The 22,745-nt window shown below is 37.2% G+C and overlaps 2 protein-coding genes, 1 long non-coding RNA gene and 1 pseudogene across 8 annotated transcripts in view; 2 read left to right on the top strand and 2 right to left on the bottom strand.

Moving 5' to 3' along the window:
- Positions 1-22,745, bottom strand: part of LOC127837787 (tripartite motif-containing protein 45-like) — a 96,952-nt gene that overhangs the window by 32,019 nt on the left and 42,188 nt on the right. The window lies entirely within an intron of this gene.
- The window catches only part of LOC127837813 (solute carrier family 49 member 4 homolog), a 97,919-nt gene that overhangs the window by 46,071 nt on the left and 29,103 nt on the right, over positions 1-22,745 (top strand). The window lies entirely within an intron of this gene.
- The window catches only part of LOC127837791 (G-protein-signaling modulator 2-like), a 149,909-nt pseudogene that overhangs the window by 114,986 nt on the left and 12,178 nt on the right, over positions 1-22,745 (bottom strand).
- LOC127837819 (uncharacterized) lies at positions 1,908-14,359 on the top strand. Of its 6 annotated transcripts, none has more exons than XR_008029480.1 (12): positions 1,908-2,311; positions 2,788-2,888; positions 3,396-3,510; positions 5,198-5,282; positions 5,759-5,859; positions 6,367-6,530; positions 8,169-8,253; positions 9,519-9,619; positions 10,127-10,290; positions 11,929-12,013; positions 12,490-12,590; positions 13,098-14,359. It is a non-coding gene; the product is annotated as an uncharacterized LOC127837819 (long non-coding RNA). The 6 variants fall into 6 exon arrangements; XR_008029474.1 differs by having other exon boundaries at positions 1,910-2,311; positions 3,396-3,559; positions 13,098-14,350; XR_008029475.1 differs by lacking the exon at positions 9,519-9,619 and adding an exon at positions 8,730-8,830 and having other exon boundaries at positions 1,910-2,311; positions 3,396-3,559; positions 13,098-14,350.

Below are 22,745 nucleotides of genomic sequence, written 5' to 3'. Positions count from 1 at the left end.
GGCCTGAAAACAGGCATTTAGATCGTGCATTTGAAAAGAATAAGGTCTATTTTTTTCAATCGCCAATTTCATGAATATCTTATTTTTAATCGCCAGCTAGGAATTGCAATCGCCAATGGCGATTTTGGCGATCGGTAACGCTAACGTAGACTGATGAGTAGCAAACAGTACAAAACCTGAAGAGCCTACAAGTTGCTCACAGGCTGTTCTGGTTTTATGCTGGTTGCATATAGCCATTTGTATTGTGCTTCTGTGGGGTTTAACTAGCCATATTCCCCAGCAGCCAACTCACTCATAGTATTCAGCAGCTTTGACCAGACACTCCTTGACATCTGCAGGGAATTCCCAGGGGTCCTGGTTCCCTGATCGCCCGGTGTGCTTCCCCTTTGCATGATACACGTTGCCAAGGTTGTTAAGGGCCCGTGCCTCACCGATCTGTGTATGTAAACAAATAAGTACATATTGCTTAGGTTATACAAGGCCCTGTTATTGCCAATCTTTGGATGAAAATGGATAAGTACACGGTCAAGGTTGTCTCACTGATCTGTGGATGCAAACAAACTGTTGTTGACTTGCTGACTTTGTAAGCAGCACAGATAATCTCAGGATCTGTATATGAAGCAACTAATAATTACCAACTGATATGCTTGGTATATTTTTGTGCTCAGGTGAGCTAAAAAGCCCAGATGACTATATTTAATATATAAAGCTCAAACCTCTTTTACCTGCGCAAAGAACAGATATTTTTTAATCAGCTTTACTTAAATTCCTAGCCAATCATGAGTTCCATTTGGAATTGCAAATATTTCCTAGGTTATGTGAGACACGTTCTGGGAAAACTGGAATGATTCAAACAGAAATCTCAAACCTAACAGGGGTTTTTTTTAGAGAAAGGGGAAGACGCTGGACGCTGGGTGAAAGGGGAAAAAAGAGTGCGAAAGAGACATATTAGGGGAAAAAATAAAAACTGTTCATTTCAATGTCTATAACTCATCAAAAGAGGCTTGTCTCTGTCCTTTTTTGTTCTTAAACACATTTAACACGTATTAAAGTCAAAGTCCTGAATAAAGCTGCAGGTGTAGATCTAATAATGGGAAATGTTTTCAGCTATATTTCTGTACTGGGGCCGGGGGACGATGTCAAGTTTGTGTTTTCAATTTCATGACGAATGGCTTGACGATCTTGATCTGCTACAGTATTGGAAGGGAAAGGATCGGCAGCTGCCGATTGTCTACTTTCACTTTCACAATGTTCGATGTTGATTACCTCAGAATCCTGCTGGGTTATAACGGTTTTCGATGATTCTTTCTTAAAAAATGCCTCGATGCGTTCAGTATCTTCCGAGTCCGAATGTTTTTTTTTGTTTGTGTAAGAGTGCCAATTGTGAGACATTTTTTTCTGTTTTCACGTTTATAGGTTACATTACACTAAATCATTGTGTATCCCTCCGTGGTCCATTCGAAAGTAGTGCCTATTTCTAAAGAGTTCCTTTTCTCTTCTTGAATATAAGCCATTTAACAATGTGAGACATGTCTTTTGTGGTTATTTGTAATATCCTGTATGTGTCTGGAGTACTCTGATGCCTTGGATTGGAAGCTAACTTAAAAGATGAACTTTTGAAGGTGTGTTTTCTATGGTGTGGGGCTTTTGTCGAAATTAGGATTCCGAAACGCGTTTTTCTACGGTGGGTTCATTCGACAGCGATTTACTTTCTTAGAAGTTGCGAGACGGTATGTTTTTGATTTTAATTATTGGAAGATGACAGATCCATCTTTAAAATGATACCAGGTTCGGAAAAATTGATACGTCGGAAAGGCAAGAAAAAGGCTGTGAAAGTTGTCAGTTTTATAATGGGACCCTATGGGAATCGGAATTAGTGTAATATAACCTTTAAAAAGCACATTTACTGCAATGTTAAGGTCACATGGATTCGTCTGCAAGCGAGACAAGTAGAAAATGAATTTTAATGAATGTTTTGATGATTTGGGTGCTAAAATAGATGAGAGATGTCAATATTTTGGTCCAAATGGATGTTTTAGGTGGTTTTGGACTGTTCCGGATGGGTGGGGGACCTGGTATGGACAAGTAAGGGTAACATTTCCAACAAATCTTAAATGTAAATATTATTATGTCCATAGATTGAAGTTTCAGGTGGAGAGCAAGATGAAAAATATGCCAAATTACATGCATGCAACCCATTTATGCCATTTTTCTCTTTGTTTGTAGGCCTGACCGTTTGTCCTTGAGCCGTAGATGGTCAACAATCCGCTAGCTGTCTTGCTCTGACTGGTGCACTGGACATGATTTCAATGTGAGTCATCATACTGATTGTTTAATTAACACATGAATTTCAGTTTGTTCGTTAAAGTATAACTTAGCTGTATTTACAGTGGACGTAGTGGTGCGCAGCAGGTGGTAGACTAGGTATTTCCATAAGTACACTATGTTTACAGAATTGCGGCCAGTGGAGCAACATAGCTGATGAGTTAATAGCACTAGTTCTTCAGACAAATAACTTTATTTTCAACCTATAAAGCATATTTAGCTGTAGGTGGGGCCATTTAGCTGTAAGATCTGGCTTTTGTTCTGTTAAGCCCTTAGAGTAATGAATTTCAGAGTGAAGACCATAGCGCCTTTTCCTAGTCAAGTATCGGGCAGCTGTATGTCTTTTCAGAAATGCACATGCCTTCTTAAGCATGTCATTGTGTTTGCTTTTAATAAGATAGGCAATAAACTCATAACCTTTAGACAAATGAGCATCTGTATATTCAGATTTCACTATTTCAGAGTCAGCCAGACCATGATTGAGCTTAAGGATTGTGCTGCGGATGCAGCCTGTGCAGTTCCGGGAGAAAGTCACTGTCTTGGGCAATGCGGTCTGGTATCAGGTAAGCACTATTGAAAGCCTCACGCTTTTGGGGGGTCTGAAGCCTTGTGCTGTCAATGCGATCTGGTTCAATTACAATCAGAATGCATTCTCAAAGCAGTACTTCATCAGATATGGTTATCTCAAGCTTACAGTTCGCGGGCAGATATGACTTCGATTTGTTCTTGCTAGCAGAACCCCTACAGGCCAAACTATGCGTTAAGCACTATTTTCCACAGCAACCCTTGCAGACAGAAAAACAATACTTAAAATTACTTCTGGCATTTAATTTCTAATTTTCTTTATATCTCTTTTGTATGTTTGTTTGCCCTTTTTAACTCTGACATGCCATCTTGCTCACATTGATGGAGCATACCTGTTTTTGTTTAGAGCCAAGTCCCCAGCCGCTCGAGTTTGCCGTGTCGATAATGAGAAAGCCATGGCATGATGTCTCCTCTATGTGTTTCCTTATCTCAGTGTTGAACATAATTGCCAGTTTCAGGGGCCTAAACATTTTATTTTATTAAAGGTCTGGATGATCCTTGCCTGACTGCGGGTTTGTGTACACCTCAATCCGACTCTGTGTCCTGAACAGAGGCCGCAGTGGTGCAGCGCTTGTGGACGATCCATCAACATCCTGAAAGGTCAACACTACACCAAGCTGGGAAAATTGATCCTGATAGTCATCCCCAGGTAGTGGAATGAATGTACACTGAACTACAGAGGAATCACACCCAAATGACTTTCCTGCCACGACATTAGTGTGGCCACTCGCGTAGGAATTCCTTAGCCAACGTGCTCTTTTGCATGGTGACTGTGGGCATTTTTGCAAAACTTACGCTTTCAACACTGGATTTTAAAGGGAATACTTATAAAATGTCGCTAACAGGACTTATTTATATGAGAGAGACTATCTGGATGCGCATTAAGTGTCACTTTGTGTCGTAAGCTGTTGAAGGAGCGATTTGCGCCTTTTAAGTGTTAATTTTGGGTAGCCGGCTTGTATCGGCTTGAAAGCTGCAAATTATGCCTCTCATCATAATAGCATTAATTTTTGTAAATGCAATGTGTATGTTTAGATTGTAAGTGAAGCTTTTAATAATAATTTTCTTAAAAAACATTATTTTATATGCTGTCAGTGAGTTTTTTATTGAAAAAAAGTGCTTAAAATTTAAAAAAAGTCTCCTATTTCATCAAGAAAAGTACACTGATTCACAATCAATACATTTATTTGGGCCTTTTGCTGATATATTGGTGAATTTCGCATGCAATGATACCAGTTTTTGCCATAAAAGTTACGCATAACAATAATTGGAGACACAAAATCAGCTGTCGTCACTTAGACTAAAAATCATGCATTCCGACTTGACTGCGGCCAATTTAGTCACCGCTTTAAATGGCCATTTTAAGGCCTTTACCCCCATCCGAATGCACTGAAATTGCATATTCATTGTGGAAATAGTTGAAATCTCATGTGGAGAAAGTTTGAAAAAGATAGGACAATGTTGAGTTCCCTTAAAGGTTACATTACACTAAATCATTGTGTATCCCTCCGTGGTCCATTCGAAAGTAGTGCCTATTTCTAAAGAGTTCCTTTTCTCTTCTTGAATATAAGCCATTTAACAATGTGAGACATGTCTTTTGTGGTTATTTGTAATATCCTGTATGTGTCTGGAGTACTCTGATGCCTTGGATTGGAAGCTAACTTAAAAGATGAACTTTTGAAGGTGTGTTTTCTATGGTGTGGGGCTTTTGTCGAAATTAGGATTCCGAAACGCGTTTTTCTACGGTGGGTTCATTCGACAGCGATTTACTTTCTTAGAAGTTGCGAGACGGTATGTTTTTGATTTTAATTATTGGAAGATGACAGATCCATCTTTAAAATGATACCAGGTTCGGAAAAATTGATACGTCGGAAAGGCAAGAAAAAGGCTGTGAAAGTTGTCAGTTTTATAATGGGACCCTATGGGAATCGGAATTAGTGTAATATAACCTTTAAAAAGCACATTTACTGCAATGTTAAGGTCACATGGATTCGTCTGCAAGCGAGACAAGTAGAAAATGAATTTTAATGAATGTTTTGATGATTTGGGTGCTAAAATAGATGAGAGATGTCAATATTTTGGTCCAAATGGATGTTTTAGGTGGTTTTGGACTGTTCCGGATGGGTGGGGGACCTGGTATGGACAAGTAAGGGTAACATTTCCAACAAATCTTAAATGTAAATATTATTATGTCCATAGATTGAAGTTTCAGGTGGAGAGCAAGATGAAAAATATGCCAAATTACATGCATGCAACCCATTTATGCCATTTTTCTCTTTGTTTGTAGGCCTGACCGTTTGTCCTTGAGCCGTAGATGGTCAACAATCCGCTAGCTGTCTTGCTCTGACTGGTGCACTGGACATGATTTCAATGTGAGTCATCATACTGATTGTTTAATTAACACATGAATTTCAGTTTGTTCGTTAAAGTATAACTTAGCTGTATTTACAGTGGACGTAGTGGTGCGCAGCAGGTGGTAGACTAGGTATTTCCATAAGTACACTATGTTTACAGAATTGCGGCCAGTGGAGCAACATAGCTGATGAGTTAATAGCACTAGTTCTTCAGACAAATAACTTTATTTTCAACCTATAAAGCATATTTAGCTGTAGGTGGGGCCATTTAGCTGTAAGATCTGGCTTTTGTTCTGTTAAGCCCTTAGAGTAATGAATTTCAGAGTGAAGACCATAGCGCCTTTTCCTAGTCAAGTATCGGGCAGCTGTATGTCTTTTCAGAAATGCACATGCCTTCTTAAGCATGTCATTGTGTTTGCTTTTAATAAGATAGGCAATAAACTCATAACCTTTAGACAAATGAGCATCTGTATATTCAGATTTCACTATTTCAGAGTCAGCCAGACCATGATTGAGCTTAAGGATTGTGCTGCGGATGCAGCCTGTGCAGTTCCGGGAGAAAGTCACTGTCTTGGGCAATGCGGTCTGGTATCAGGTAAGCACTATTGAAAGCCTCACGCTTTTGGGGGGTCTGAAGCCTTGTGCTGTCAATGCGATCTGGTTCAATTACAATCAGAATGCATTCTCAAAGCAGTACTTCATCAGATATGGTTATCTCAAGCTTACAGTTCGCGGGCAGATATGACTTCGATTTGTTCTTGCTAGCAGAACCCCTACAGGCCAAACTATGCGTTAAGCACTATTTTCCACAGCAACCCTTGCAGACAGAAAAACAATACTTAAAATTACTTCTGGCATTTAATTTCTAATTTTCTTTATATCTCTTTTGTATGTTTGTTTGCCCTTTTTAACTCTGACATGCCATCTTGCTCACATTGATGGAGCATACCTGTTTTTGTTTAGAGCCAAGTCCCCAGCCGCTCGAGTTTGCCGTGTCGATAATGAGAAAGCCATGGCATGATGTCTCCTCTATGTGTTTCCTTATCTCAGTGTTGAACATAATTGCCAGTTTCAGGGGCCTAAACATTTTATTTTATTAAAGGTCTGGATGATCCTTGCCTGACTGCGGGTTTGTGTACACCTCAATCCGACTCTGTGTCCTGAACAGAGGCCGCAGTGGTGCAGCGCTTGTGGACGATCCATCAACATCCTGAAAGGTCAACACTACACCAAGCTGGGAAAATTGATCCTGATAGTCATCCCCAGGTAGTGGAATGAATGTACACTGAACTACAGAGGAATCACACCCAAATGACTTTCCTGCCACGACATTAGTGTGGCCACTCGCGTAGGAATTCCTTAGCCAACGTGCTCTTTTGCATGGTGACTGTGGGCATTTTTGCAAAACTTACGCTTTCAACACTGGATTTTAAAGGGAATACTTATAAAATGTCGCTAACAGGACTTATTTATATGAGAGAGACTATCTGGATGCGCATTAAGTGTCACTTTGTGTCGTAAGCTGTTGAAGGAGCGATTTGCGCCTTTTTAAGTGTTAATTTTGGGTAGCCGGCTTGTATCGGCTTGAAAGCTGCAAATTATGCCTCTCATCATAATAGCATTAATTTTTGTAAATGCAATGTGTATGTTTAGATTGTAAGTGAAGCTTTTAATAATAATTTTCTTAAAAAACATTATTTTATATGCTGTCAGTGAGTTTTTATTGAAAAAAGTGCTTAAAATTTAAAAAAAGTCTCCTATTTCATCAAGAAAAGTACACTGATTCACAATCAATACATTTATTTGGGCCTTTTGCTGATATATTGGTGAATTTCGCATGCAATGATACCAGTTTTTGCCATAAAAGTTACGCATAACAATAATTGGAGACACAAAATCAGCTGTCGTCACTTAGACTAAAAATCATGCATTCCGACTTGACTGCGGCCAATTTAGTCACCGCTTTAAATGGCCATTTTAAGGCCTTTACCCCCATCCGAATGCACTGAAATTGCATATTCATTGTGGAAATAGTTGAAATCTCATGTGGAGAAAGTTTGAAAAAGATAGGACAATGTTGAGTTCCCTTAAAGGTTACATTACACTAAATCATTGTGTATCCCTCCGTGGTCCATTCGAAAGTAGTGCCTATTTCTAAAGAGTTCCTTTTCTCTTCTTGAATATAAGCCATTTAACAATGTGAGACATGTCTTTTGTGGTTATTTGTAATATCCTGTATGTGTCTGGAGTACTCTGATGCCTTGGATTGGAAGCTAACTTAAAAGATGAACTTTTGAAGGTGTGTTTTCTATGGTGTGGGGCTTTTGTCGAAATTAGGATTCCGAAACGCGTTTTTCTACGGTGGGTTCATTCGACAGCGATTTACTTTCTTAGAAGTTGCGAGACGGTATGTTTTTGATTTTAATTATTGGAAGATGACAGATCCATCTTTAAAATGATACCAGGTTCGGAAAAATTGATACGTCGGAAAGGCAAGAAAAAGGCTGTGAAAGTTGTCAGTTTTATAATGGGACCCTATGGGAATCGGAATTAGTGTAATATAACCTTTAAAAAGCACATTTACTGCAATGTTAAGGTCACATGGATTCGTCTGCAAGCGAGACAAGTAGAAAATGAATTTTAATGAATGTTTTGATGATTTGGGTGCTAAAATAGATGAGAGATGTCAATATTTTGGTCCAAATGGATGTTTTAGGTGGTTTTGGACTGTTCCGGATGGGTGGGGGGACCTGGTATGGACAAGTAAGGGTAACATTTCCAACAAATCTTAAATGTAAATATTATTATGTCCATAGATTGAAGTTTCAGGTGGAGAGCAAGATGAAAAATATGCCAAATTACATGCATGCAACCCATTTATGCCATTTTTCTCTTTGTTTGTAGGCCTGACCGTTTGTCCTTGAGCCGTAGATGGTCAACAATCCGCTAGCTGTCTTGCTCTGACTGGTGCACTGGACATGATTTCAATGTGAGTCATCATACTGATTGTTTAATTAACACATGAATTTCAGTTTGTTCGTTAAAGTATAACTTAGCTGTATTTACAGTGGACGTAGTGGTGCGCAGCAGGTGGTAGACTAGGTATTTCCATAAGTACACTATGTTTACAGAATTGCGGCCAGTGGAGCAACATAGCTGATGAGTTAATAGCACTAGTTCTTCAGACAAATAACTTTATTTTCAACCTATAAAGCATATTTAGCTGTAGGTGGGGCCATTTAGCTGTAAGATCTGGCTTTTGTTCTGTTAAGCCCTTAGAGTAATGAATTTCAGAGTGAAGACCATAGCGCCTTTTCCTAGTCAAGTATCGGGCAGCTGTATGTCTTTTCAGAAATGCACATGTCTTCTTAAGCATGTCATTGTGTTTGCTTTTAATAAGATAGGCAATAAACTCATAACCTTTAGACAAATGAGCATCTGTAAATTCAGATTTCACTATTTCAGAGTCAGCCAGACCATGATTGAGCTTAAGGATTGTGCTGCGGATGCAGCCTGTGCAGTTCCGGGAGAAAGTCACTGTCTTGGGCAATGCGGTCTGGTATCAGGTAAGCACTATTGAAAGCCTCACGCTTTTGGGGGTCTGAAGCCTTGTGCTGTCAATGCGATCTGGTTCAATGAATGCATTCTCAAAGCAGTACTTCATCAGATATGGTTATGCTTACAGTTCGCGGGCAGATATGACTTCGATTTGTCTTTAGCAGAACCCTTATGCGTTAAGGCCTTCTGACCGATGTTTGTTTGCCTTTTAATGAGACATGCCGCTCCAAATGGATGTTTACAGACTGTCCGCTGGGCTGTCTATGCTGGTAAATTTGGTCTTTCAAGCTGTATTTACAGTGGACGTAGTGGTGCGCAGCAGGTGGTAGACTAGGTATTTCCATAAGTACACTATGTTTACAGAATTGCGGCCAGTGAGCAACATAGCTGATGAGTTAATAGCACTAGTTCTTCAGACAAATAACTTTATTTTCAACCTATAAAGCATATTTAGCTGTAGGTGGGGCCATTTAGCTGTAAGATCTGGCTTTTGTTCTGTTAAGCCCTTAGAGTAATGAATTTCAGAGTGAAGACCATAGCGCCTTTTCCTAGTCAAGTATCGGGCAGCTGTATGTCTTTTCAGAAATGCACATGCCTTCTTAAGCATGTCATTGTGTTTGCTTTTAATAAGATAGGCAATAAACTCATAACCTTTAGACAAATGAGCATCTGTATATTCAGATTTCACTATTTCAGAGTCAGCCAGACCATGATTGAGCTTAAGGATTGTGCTGCGGATGCAGCCTGTGCAGTTCCGGGAGAAAGTCACTGTCTTGGGCAATGCGGTCTGGTATCAGGTAAGCACTATTGAAAGCCTCACGCTTTTGGGGGGTCTGAAGCCTTGTGCTGTCAATGCGATCTGGTTCAATTACAATCAGAATGCATTCTCAAAGCAGTACTTCATCAGATATGGTTATCTCAAGCTTACAGTTCGCGGGCAGATATGACTTCGATTTGTTCTTGCTAGCAGAACCCCTACAGGCCAAACTATGCGTTAAGCACTATTTTCCACAGCAACCCTTGCAGACAGAAAAACAATACTTAAAATTACTTCTGGCATTTAATTTCTAATTTTCTTTATATCTCTTTTGTATGTTTGTTTGCCCTTTTTAACTCTGACATGCCATCTTGCTCACATTGATGGAGCATACCTGTTTTTGTTTAGAGCCAAGTCCCCAGCCGCTCGAGTTTGCCGTGTCGATAATGAGAAAGCCATGGCATGATGTCTCCTCTATGTGTTTCCTTATCTCAGTGTTGAACATAATTGCCAGTTTCAGGGGCCTAAACATTTTATTTTATTAAAGGTCTGGATGATCCTTGCCTGACTGCGGGTTTGTGTACACCTCAATCCGACTCTGTGTCCTGAACAGAGGCCGCAGTGGTGCAGCGCTTGTGGACGATCCATCAACATCCTGAAAGGTCAACACTACACCAAGCTGGGAAAATTGATCCTGATAGTCATCCCCAGGTAGTGGAATGAATGTACACTGAACTACAGAGGAATCACACCCAAATGACTTTCCTGCCACGACATTAGTGTGGCCACTCGCGTAGGAATTCCTTAGCCAACGTGCTCTTTTGCATGGTGACTGTGGGCATTTTTGCAAAACTTACGCTTTCAACACTGGATTTTAAAGGGAATACTTATAAAATGTCGCTAACAGGACTTATTTATATGAGAGAGACTATCTGGATGCGCATTAAGTGTCACTTTGTGTCGTAAGCTGTTGAAGGAGCGATTTGCGCCTTTTTAAGTGTTAATTTTGGGTAGCCGGCTTGTATCGGCTTGAAAGCTGCAAATTATGCCTCTCATCATAATAGCATTAATTTTTGTAAATGCAATGTGTATGTTTAGATTGTAAGTGAAGCTTTTAATAATAATTTTCTTAAAAAACATTATTTTATATGCTGTCAGTGAGTTTTTTATTGAAAAAAGTGCTTAAAATTTAAAAAAAGTCTCCTATTTCATCAAGAAAAGTACACTGATTCACAATCAATACATTTATTTGGGCCTTTTGCTGATATATTGGTGAATTTCGCATGCAATGATACCAGTTTTTGCCATAAAAGTTACGCATAACAATAATTGGAGACACAAAATCAGCTGTCGTCACTTAGACTAAAAATCATGCATTCCGACTTGACTGCGGCCAATTTAGTCACCGCTTTAAATGGCCATTTTAAGGCCTTTACCCCCATCCGAATGCACTGAAATTGCATATTCATTGTGGAAATAGTTGAAATCTCATGTGGAGAAAGTTTGAAAAAGATAGGACAATGTTGAGTTCCCTTAAAGGTTACATTACACTAAATCATTGTGTATCCCTCCGTGGTCCATTCGAAAGTAGTGCCTATTTCTAAAGAGTTCCTTTTCTCTTCTTGAATATAAGCCATTTAACAATGTGAGACATGTCTTTTGTGGTTATTTGTAATATCCTGTATGTGTCTGGAGTACTCTGATGCCTTGGATTGGAAGCTAACTTAAAAGATGAACTTTTGAAGGTGTGTTTTCTATGGTGTGGGGCTTTTGTCGAAATTAGGATTCCGAAACGCGTTTTTCTACGGTGGGTTCATTCGACAGCGATTTACTTTCTTAGAAGTTGCGAGACGGTATGTTTTTGATTTTAATTATTGGAAGATGACAGATCCATCTTTAAAATGATACCAGGTTCGGAAAAATTGATACGTCGGAAAGGCAAGAAAAAGGCTGTGAAAGTTGTCAGTTTTATAATGGGACCCTATGGGAATCGGAATTAGTGTAATATAACCTTTAAAAAGCACATTTACTGCAATGTTAAGGTCACATGGATTCGTCTGCAAGCGAGACAAGTAGAAAATGAATTTTAATGAATGTTTTGATGATTTGGGTGCTAAAATAGATGAGAGATGTCAATATTTTGGTCCAAATGGATGTTTTAGGTGGTTTTGGACTGTTCCGGATGGGTGGGGGACCTGGTATGGACAAGTAAGGGTAACATTTCCAACAAATCTTAAATGTAAATATTATTATGTCCATAGATTGAAGTTTCAGGTGGAGAGCAAGATGAAAAATATGCCAAATTACATGCATGCAACCCATTTATGCCATTTTTCTCTTTGTTTGTAGGCCTGACCGTTTGTCCTTGAGCCGTAGATGGTCAACAATCCGCTAGCTGTCTTGCTCTGACTGGTGCACTGGACATGATTTCAATGTGAGTCATCATACTGATTGTTTAATTAACACATGAATTTCAGTTTGTTCGTTAAAGTATAACTTAGCTGTATTTACAGTGGACGTAGTGGTGCGCAGCAGGTGGTAGACTAGGTATTTCCATAAGTACACTATGTTTACAGAATTGCGGCCAGTGGAGCAACATAGCTGATGAGTTAATAGCACTAGTTCTTCAGACAAATAACTTTATTTTCAACCTATAAAGCATATTTAGCTGTAGGTGGGGCCATTTAGCTGTAAGATCTGGCTTTTGTTCTGTTAAGCCCTTAGAGTAATGAATTTCAGAGTGAAGACCATAGCGCCTTTTCCTAGTCAAGTATCGGGCAGCTGTATGTCTTTTCAGAAATGCACATGCCTTCTTAAGCATGTCATTGTGTTTGCTTTTAATAAGATAGGCAATAAACTCATAACCTTTAGACAAATGAGCATCTGTATATTCAGATTTCACTATTTCAGAGTCAGCCAGACCATGATTGAGCTTAAGGATTGTGCTGCGGATGCAGCCTGTGCAGTTCCGGGAGAAAGTCACTGTCTTGGGCAATGCGGTCTGGTATCAGGTAAGCACTATTGAAAGCCTCACGCTTTTGGGGGGTCTGAAGCCTTGTGCTGTCAATGCGATCTGGTTCAATTACAATCAGAATGCATTCTCAAAGCAGTACTTCATCAGATATGGTTATCTCAAGCTTACAGTTCGCGGGCAGATATGACTTCGATTTGTTCTTGCTAGCAGAACCCCTACAGGCCAAACTATGCGTTAAGCACTATTTTCCACAGCAACCCTTGCAGACAGAAAAACAATACTTAAAATTACTTCTGGCATTTAATTTCTAATTTTCTTTATATCTCTTTTGTATGTTTGTTTGCCCTTTTTAACTCTGACATGCCATCTTGCTCACATTGATGGAGCATACCTGTTTTTGTTTAGAGCCAAGTCCCCAGCCGCTCGAGTTTGCCGTGTCGATAATGAGAAAGCCATGGCATGATGTCTCCTCTATGTGTTTCCTTATCTCAGTGTTGAACATAATTGCCAGTTTCAGGGGCCTAAACATTTTATTTTATTAAAGGTCTGGATGATCCTTGCCTGACTGCGGGTTTGTGTACACCTCAATCCGACTCTGTGTCCTGAACAGAGGCCGCAGTGGTGCAGCGCTTGTGGACGATCCATCAACATCCTGAAAGGTCAACACTACACCAAGCTGGGAAAATTGATCCTGATAGTCATCCCCAGGTAGTGGAATGAATGTACACTGAACTACAGAGGAATCACACCCAAATGACTTTCCTGCCACGACATTAGTGTGGCCACTCGCGTAGGAATTCCTTAGCCAACGTGCTCTTTTGCATGGTGACTGTGGGCATTTTTGCAAAACTTACGCTTTCAACACTGGATTTTAAAGGGAATACTTATAAAATGTCGCTAACAGGACTTATTTATATGAGAGAGACTATCTGGATGCGCATTAAGTGTCACTTTGTGTCGTAAGCTGTTGAAGGAGCGATTTGCGCCTTTTTAAGTGTTAATTTTGGGTAGCCGGCTTGTATCGGCTTGAAAGCTGCAAATTATGCCTCTCATCATAATAGCATTAATTTTTGTAAATGCAATGTGTATGTTTAGATTGTAAGTGAAGCTTTTAATAATAATTTTCTTAAAAAACATTATTTTATATGCTGTCAGTGAGTTTTTTATTGAAAAAAGTGCTTAAAATTTAAAAAAAGTCTCCTATTTCATCAAGAAAAGTACACTGATTCACAATCAATACATTTATTTGGGCCTTTTGCTGATATATTGGTGAATTTCGCATGCAATGATACCAGTTTTTGCCATAAAAGTTACGCATAACAATAATTGGAGACACAAAATCAGCTGTCGTCACTTAGACTAAAAATCATGCATTCCGACTTGACTGCGGCCAATTTAGTCACCGCTTTAAATGGCCATTTTAAGGCCTTTACCCCCATCCGAATGCACTGAAATTGCATATTCATTGTGGAAATAGTTGAAATCTCATGTGGAGAAAGTTTGAAAAAGATAGGACAATGTTGAGTTCCCTTAAAGGTTACATTACACTAAATCATTGTGTATCCCTCCGTGGTCCATTCGAAAGTAGTGCCTATTTCTAAAGAGTTCCTTTTCTCTTCTTGAATATAAGCCATTTAACAATGTGAGACATGTCTTTTGTGGTTATTTGTAATATCCTGTATGTGTCTGGAGTACTCTGATGCCTTGGATTGGAAGCTAACTTAAAAGATGAACTTTTGAAGGTGTGTTTTCTATGGTGTGGGGCTTTTGTCGAAATTAGGATTCCGAAACGCGTTTTTCTACGGTGGGTTCATTCGACAGCGATTTACTTTCTTAGAAGTTGCGAGACGGTATGTTTTTGATTTTAATTATTGGAAGATGACAGATCCATCTTTAAAATGATACCAGGTTCGGAAAAATTGATACGTCGGAAAGGCAAGAAAAAGGCTGTGAAAGTTGTCAGTTTTATAATGGGACCCTATGGGAATCGGAATTAGTGTAATATAACCTATATCTTGGCTTGCATATAGCCCGGATGAAAATTCGACTGGTTTCCGGTAATTAATTGACGAAACACGCTTTTCGCGCAAGACCGGTATCCAGTAAAATAGTCACATGATTATTACGATTAGTTGCCCAGTTTACATGACGTAATATAAGAGCTATATTTAGAATAACTGGGATTCCCAGATTTTTTGTGTTCGTCTGGAGAGAGAGAGCGCGAGGTCGTTGTACTTGATGCAATTTGGATAATTGTCGAATGCCCAAAGGAAAAATAAACATTTCTTTGAGAGAAAATATTATATTTTGGTGAAAAATGATATTTTTGGTGGGGAAATTGTATTTTGAGGGGAAAAATTCTGGTAGGGGAAGACGCCGAATATCGGCGTCACTTTCTTAGTAAAAAAAACCGGTCCTCGGATGTTTCGCCCCCAAGACGTTTCCGCCCTGGTCGTTTCGCACCTGGTCGTTTCGCCCCCATATTAGGTGCGAAACGACCAGGGACTAGGTGTTGAGTAGTTTAATTGGTGACTATTATATAATCATCAAAGAAAGTACCCTGAATCAATAATGTAAGTATATTAGTGGAACACTAGGTGTTGAGTAGTTAAATTGGTGACCATTATATTCAATAATGTAAGTATATCACGCATTTATCCGACAAAGGGTAGGTGATAAAAGCAATTAGCCACCATAAGTATATATATTAATGTAAAATGAATGCATATATTTTTTAATTGACTTGATAATCACAATCCAATCAATTTGATATGAGTATCTTTTATACGCGGGTTATATATATATATATAAGAGGCAATTGACCGTAAATTTAAATAGCATGAGTCTTAAATTAACAATGTATTTCATTCCCTCATTATGTAATTGTGATAAAACAGGTGTTAGTTATGGTAGCTATAGCGCTTACCATTTGTAGAAAACGAAATGTGAAAACATTTGGAGATCTGTATTAAAAGAATAACAGTGCTGCTATATATTGTAATGTAAATAATTACGACTCTTTCAGTTTATAAATGTGCTTTGCTGTAATTTATTATTGTGTGCTATGTATACTCGAATAAACTATGTGTTCTGTTCTATTATATTCCAAAAAATATTCATGTAGTGCAATTTCATATTTAATACAATACAATGTATGGAAATAAAACAGTTGGTTTCTTGTATGCGTGATATTCTATTAGTATTACTATTTATTAAATTCAATTAAAAATGACTTTGTAAATGGAAATAATAATAAGAAAGTGATGACATGTGTAAATAAGTAGTAGTGTTTCTTATTTTATCTAAATAGCAGCGATAGTATATTTATTATCTCTGTTATATAATGTACTTGTGTATAGTAAGAAATTCTAGTCATAAGTTGATGGTATATTGAATATATTTTGTGTATAGAATCTATTATATAGGAAAAATACAGAAAGCCACTGTTAACCAGTTCACTTAGGTCGTCGCTCTTTTACATCATTTTTCACTATGCGCATTAGTAACCAGTTTTACAAACACCAGTGTTGTATCAACTTCAATATTTTATAACAGGTGTTTAACATAAGGTTAACAGGGGCAAATCTGTAAGATTGGCCATGCATGTTTGTAAATTGTGTTATTTTATGTATTATTATATTGTACATGTCATGGACGAGACAATAAACCTTGAAACTCTATGTTTAAGTCGTAAGACATAATTAAACATCTTAATTGCGATAAGTTCCATTGATTAACTTGACAGCTTACGCACAAAGTGGTGCTTAGGCAACAATCAATTACTGACACCCGCCTTCGATTGTCAATAAATTAACAAATCAGTTTTCTTTTAAATGGATATTTGATTAACAGTATGAACAGGTGTTATAAACATGCCATTCAATGCGGACAGCTTATTTTAACATTGCCACTAATCCGATGTTGTTGCGTTATGTTATTTTAACTATCAGATAAAGATCGTCGTGTATTCGCTTCACAGTAAAAAGGATTTTAAAAAATGTCGTTTTTTTTAGGGTTATTATTATTATTTATTTATAATGAAATGATAAATCAACTTGTTCATCTATGTACTTGATTTACTAATAAAACGATATACATTTACTTATAATAAAAAAGTTATTATATAATCCATCGATATATTTTATGTAATTAATTAAATAACATGGCTATAGTCTAAGTAGTGTTGTATGTAGTTGACAAAAAGACAGTAATTCATCAGTACTTAATCAATAAAATTATATCTTAAATTGTAACATTAAATTACATGGCAGTAGTTTTGTATGTATTTTTTCGTATTAATTTATAATAGTGAAAAGTCTATGTAGAGCTCTATTTTCGCGTTCTGCTAGTGTTTGGGCTGTTATACCTAAGTATTTAAAGGATGTCACTATTTCTAATAATTCTCCGTAAAGGTAGAAGTTGTAATTTGTATGGCGATTACTTTTTTCTTAGATCGAGACCTTTGTTTTAGATGTATTTATTTTAAGAGACGCTATGCAGTAATTAAACAATAATTCCTTCGTTTCACAGGTATTTCTCTTGAGGAATACAAAGCCGCTGTGACGTCAGGATGCGAGCTTGACTTCGTCTGCAGTCCTTGTTCTAAAAAAGAACAGACACATAGATCAGAGGCCGATATTGATGTCGATGACTTTGCTGCAAATTGGGAAATGGGATTCGACATAAGCGATGGTCATCAATTAAACTACTCAACAACTATTGTTCCGCTAGTATGGGGGCGAAACGACCAGGTGCGAAACGACCAGGGCGGAAACGTCTTGGGGGCGAAATAACTAGGGTGCGAAAAGACTTGGGCGCGAATCGTCTGTAAATCAAAAAAAAACCTGCCTAAATTCAAGCACTTTTCAAGGCCAAATTTTCATTTTCAAGGCCGATAACCGTTCGTTAGTTTCCTTAATAAAATGCATTTTCAAGCAAGTTTAACACAGTAAATATCATTTATTTGCTCAAACAAATTAAAATTATTCCACAATAACTCATACATGTTATTTTTAGTTATTGCATACATGTTTTCCATCCTTAACTCAACGAGTCTCACATACAGTTTGTCAGCCAGTTCCGGATTATCAGCAGTTCCGATTAATTTGAATTTAATTTTCCATAATGCCCCAATAAAAACAAAATGATAAGTGTCTAAGATATACATTAGGTAAAGGAATAAATTTACAAAGTTTTAGCAAGAAATCTTTTGTAAATAGCTTACAGAGTGGAAATTGCAGCAAAAAGTTAACCAGAACTGATTGAAGGAGTTACGATGCTGTCCGGTAATCTTGCGCAGTTAAGGGTCAATTGGTTTAAAAACATGTTGTATAAATTGACAATATCATATCTTATTTTATTATGAAAATAAGAATTTCATGTGCTTATTAACACAAAAATATGTCATTAATTCAGTGACGAACTGTCCGATTTGATTTCAAAACAAACATGACTCACCTCATTTTCAAACTGTCAGTGTGTCCGGTAATCTTGCGCACTTGGTGTAATAACCTCATTTGGGCAAAATTGTAGACATATGGTGTCCAAGTAGTGCCAAAAAACATTCCAGAAAATTATTTTAAAAATCACTTTGTAAAACCATTCAAATTTAATGAGGATTTTTAGTTCAGTTTTGGTGATGATGGTGGTGTCATTCTGTTGACTGTAGCAAAAGAAACAATAAAAATATAAAATGATTGATTTCTAGCGTGAAAAAATGTTTATGCATATCAGGTTTGATTTTACCCCAGATCATACTTCCATAGTTTACAGAAAATATCAAAACTAGGCCATTGCGCATGCGGACATCATACCAAATGTGGTTTGACAGAATGGCGGGAAATGGTAACAATGTTGTCTGATAGGATATATTTTCAATGGCCAAAAATACATAACTGATCGGTATTATGCAGTGGAATGCTAAATTACACGTTGGATTTATGAATTTTTAATTTAAAGTATGAAAAGGGCTAGAGACCGCAGGGAATCTGTGATTCATTTAAAATTTATCGTAAGTATGTCAGTTTTTACGATACATGTACAATCTATAAAGATAATGCAACCGGTGTTAAAATGTAATAATCCCATTTTTGTTTTGCATGGAATATGAACATTTTAAATCCGTTAATTCTTAAAAATGTGAAATTCCATATTTCATCACTAAATTACACCATTTGACGTCGCTACTGCAGAGTGCGCAAGATTACCGGACGCGCAAGATTACCGGACTTACCTGTATGTTTTGAAATGTGCATATGTATATAGAAGGCTTTATTATTTTCAAATAAACTTTTTGCTGATAGAAAACAAATGCTATGACAATGTTTTGAAAAACTTATTCTGTAAGTTGAATGATTTTTAATAATTTTCCGAAGGGTGAATTTAATTGGCTATTTTTGACAAAAAACTGCATATGCCGTCTGGCCTACCCTGTTATCAAACAAAATAAATGTTACCCTTTATTTTTACATCTTCTCACATTGACACTAAATCCGAAAGAAATTATTGTGGTCAAAAGAATAAACGTTTTTGCCGGGTGATTCTTAACTTGTTAAATGACTGAATCATATGTATTTACTTTTTAAGTTATTACAAGCAAACACATTGCTTCTCAATTTCATGTTTTCTTTGTGGGTTTCCTCTTTCTCGTGGCTTTTCAAAGCACTTTCCCCCATCCCCCGACACCAATGGTCTTCATACAGACCCGACAATGTGCTTTTCGAATGTCCTTTGTTTTTCTGTACCCAGTAATATTCAGTTAACCACCCAGGTTTGAAACGACACTTCCCCATGGCTGCATTTTCACTCGCGAAAATTGATCACAATGGAGAACCTCTGACGTAGTACACATAATCTGTGACGTGTACGCATAACGTTTCGTACTCAATAGTGTACGAAACTTATATTTCGTACTCAACTTTTTGCGCGAAGAAATTTATGATAAATTTTCGTAATATTTCCCTTAAGAACGATTTAAGTTTATAATTAAAGCGATGATATAAGTAATTTTGAGCAGAAATAAACATTTTCAAGGCTTTTTTTACATGAAATAAGCACTTTCCAAGCTTTTTTTCAAGGCCAACCTTTGTTCAAGGGCTTTTCAAGCCTAGGACTCGTTTTCAAGCACTTTTCAAGCCCTGTGCGAACCCTGACTGGGCTTAATGCATGTTCGTTAAGTGCTGTCCCAGATTAGCCTGTGCAGACATGCTTATATAGGATATCTAGGACAACACTTTCTGTGAAGACATGCTTATCTAGGACAACACTTTCTGTGAAGACATGCTTATCTAGGACAACACTTTCTGTGAAGACATGCTTATCTAGGACAACACTTTCTGTGAAGACATGCTTATCTAGGACAACACTTTCTGTGAAGACTTGCTTATCTAGGACAACACTTTCTGTGAAGACATGCTTATCTAGGACAACACTTTCTGTGAAGACATGCTTATCTAGGACAACACTTTCTGTGAAGACATGCTAATCTAGGACAACACTTTCCACCAAGAATGGTTTTTTGTTAAGAAGAGATTTCCTTAAACAAAATATTGCTTCAACTCAGAAAATGTTTCCTTGATTTATTCTATGCAGACTGCACAAGCTAATCTGGGAAGCACTTTGCCCGCATGCATTAAGCCCTGTTTTCCCAGAATGCATGTTATATAATGCTGGGCCTTATCAATCTCTACCAAAGTTTAAAATTGACAAAAATGTCAATCTTTCATTGAGGTAGATACCAAATTTTGTGTTACATTTCCATCTAATAAAATTGCAAATCATAGATACTTCTGCAATGGAAATGTGTATTTGCTCTGAAACAGTTTTTTATAGTAAAAATGCGTGGCATTGTTGTATAATTGTTAGACTTGGCACAACACAATATTCAAAACAACCATCATTGTCCCACCAGGTATAACTACAAGATTAGTACCGGTATATGATAATAGGCACAACAAAACACTCAAAACTTTTTTTAGAGTAATAATGCATGACATACATAAGTATTATGTAGGCAAAACAAGACCCTAAAAACACCCACACAAATTGTCAAGCCCAGTATATGATACTAGGCCCAACAAGAGATTGCCAAGCAATATGGTCCCCTACCGGTGAAACTCCACCATTGTCAGTAAAAAAAATTATTTGTTTCAAAGAAAAAGCCCTTGTTGGGGGGGGGGGGCATTGCCCGAAGCTAAAAAATGAATCCAATTAGAAACAATTTTAAGTAAGGTAAAAGTACTTCTCTCATGCTTCTTCAAAAGACAATCTTCTTATTTTCTTCATTTATATATTTATAAGAATGTATTGAAATAAAAAAGTAATGGCATTAAAACCAATAAAGAACAGGTTATTATGGACCTAATCGGCAGAGTTGCATCCACACATATTAATCTCTATTTTCAAAACACTGCAGTGTACACACTAGGTTAATAGATATGATAAGTGCCTTTTCATAACGCCCAACACCAGGGGTTGAAGAATTTTTCCAGAGCCACTCGCCCGTTACGGCGAGTAGGCCTGACAATCCACTCGCCCTTCACTTTAATCTACTCGCCCTGCATTAAAAACATAGATATCTTTATTTATAATTATGATCAACCAGAACCTTTTAAACGTACTTAACAAAGTGACACTAAACTGCAAACAAATTAACTACATTATATGATGGATTATATTTGCTTTCCTTACGTTTTTTGCACCTCTTTCCTTTTCTCAATTCTTTCCGCTTCTCGTTTTGACGACCTTTCTAATTCTTTCTGTTCCCTGTTGCCACCTCCTTGCAGATATTTTAAAAAAGAACCCTTTTCCATTTTAATATTTCAGACGAACTTATACTGAAAGACACGCTTGATTGACAAACAGTTACAATATGGTAAATTTTGCCTAAGGCTTCTGATCACGAAATTCGGAATTATTCTGTTTATTTATAATTATTTTTTCTGTTTATTTTTAATTAAATATAAGAAGTATTATAATTAACCAGTGATGTATTATTGTTTTATTGATATGTACATTAAAATTCACGGAATGACCAATATATTTAACAGTTTTATTCACTTAATCGATTAGCTAAGAGCACTGACAACGAGAAAAAGAGCACAGCCGATTTCGAGAATCATTTTTACTGTACCTGTGACGTCATTTTTCATTGTCAAAACGAAAGTGCAGTTTTTTAGTGTACTAAACGTATTTTTTGTTCGTTCGAAAAATTGTTCGCAATTTGTATCGAGGTGGAAGGAGTTCTGGAACTGAATTTATATTTCTCAACTTAATAACAGCACTCGCCCGGTCGGTCAAGTATTTAACAAATTTTACTCGCCCGACCGTCAACTTCACTCGCATATGCGAGAGGTCGAGTGCATTCTTCAACCCCTGACAGGCCTTGAAGAATTTTTCCAGAGCCACTCGCCCAGCAGGGCAAGTAGGCCTGACAATCCTTCACTAGGGACTTCACTTTAATTACTCGCCCTGCATCAAAATATATATATATATATAGTTATAGTTATGATCAACCTTTTTACCTACGTGACATAGTGACACTAAACTGCAAACAAATTGACTACATTATCTGATGGATTTTAATTGCTTTCGTTACGTTTTCTACACCTATTTCATTTTCTCAATACTTTCCGCTTCTCGTTTTCGTGACCTTTTTTCTGTTCCCTGTCTCCTTCACCTTGCAGATATTTTTAATTAGAACCCTTTTTCATGCTGAGTTTTAATATTTCAGACAAACTTTTACTGAAAGACTGTAACGCTTGATTGACAAATGATTACAATATGGTAAATTTTGGCTAAGGCTTCTGATCACGAATTATTCTGTTTATTAATAATTTTTGTTTCTCTTTATATTTAATTAAATATAAGAAGTATTATAATTAACCAGTTATGTATTTCTTTATTGATATTTACATTAAAATGAAATTTTATTCTTCTCGGCATGACCAATATATTTAATTAACTGCTTTTTCACTTTTAATCGATTAGCTAAGAGCACTGACACCTACGAAAAGAGTGCAGCTGATTTCGAGAATTATTTTTACTGTGCCCGTGACGTCATTTTTTATTGTCAAAACAAAAGTGCAGTTTCTTTGTGTACTAAACCTATTTTTTGTTCGTTCGAAAAATTGTTCGCAATTTCTATCAATGTGGCAGGCGTTCTGGAACTGAATTAATATTTATGCCCCCTTCG

This window comes from Dreissena polymorpha, chromosome 7 (assembly GCF_020536995.1).
Source record: "Dreissena polymorpha isolate Duluth1 chromosome 7, UMN_Dpol_1.0, whole genome shotgun sequence".
Taxonomy (NCBI): Eukaryota; Metazoa; Mollusca; class Bivalvia; order Myida; family Dreissenidae; genus Dreissena; species Dreissena polymorpha.
This window is presented reverse-complemented; position numbering and strand designations above follow the sequence as displayed.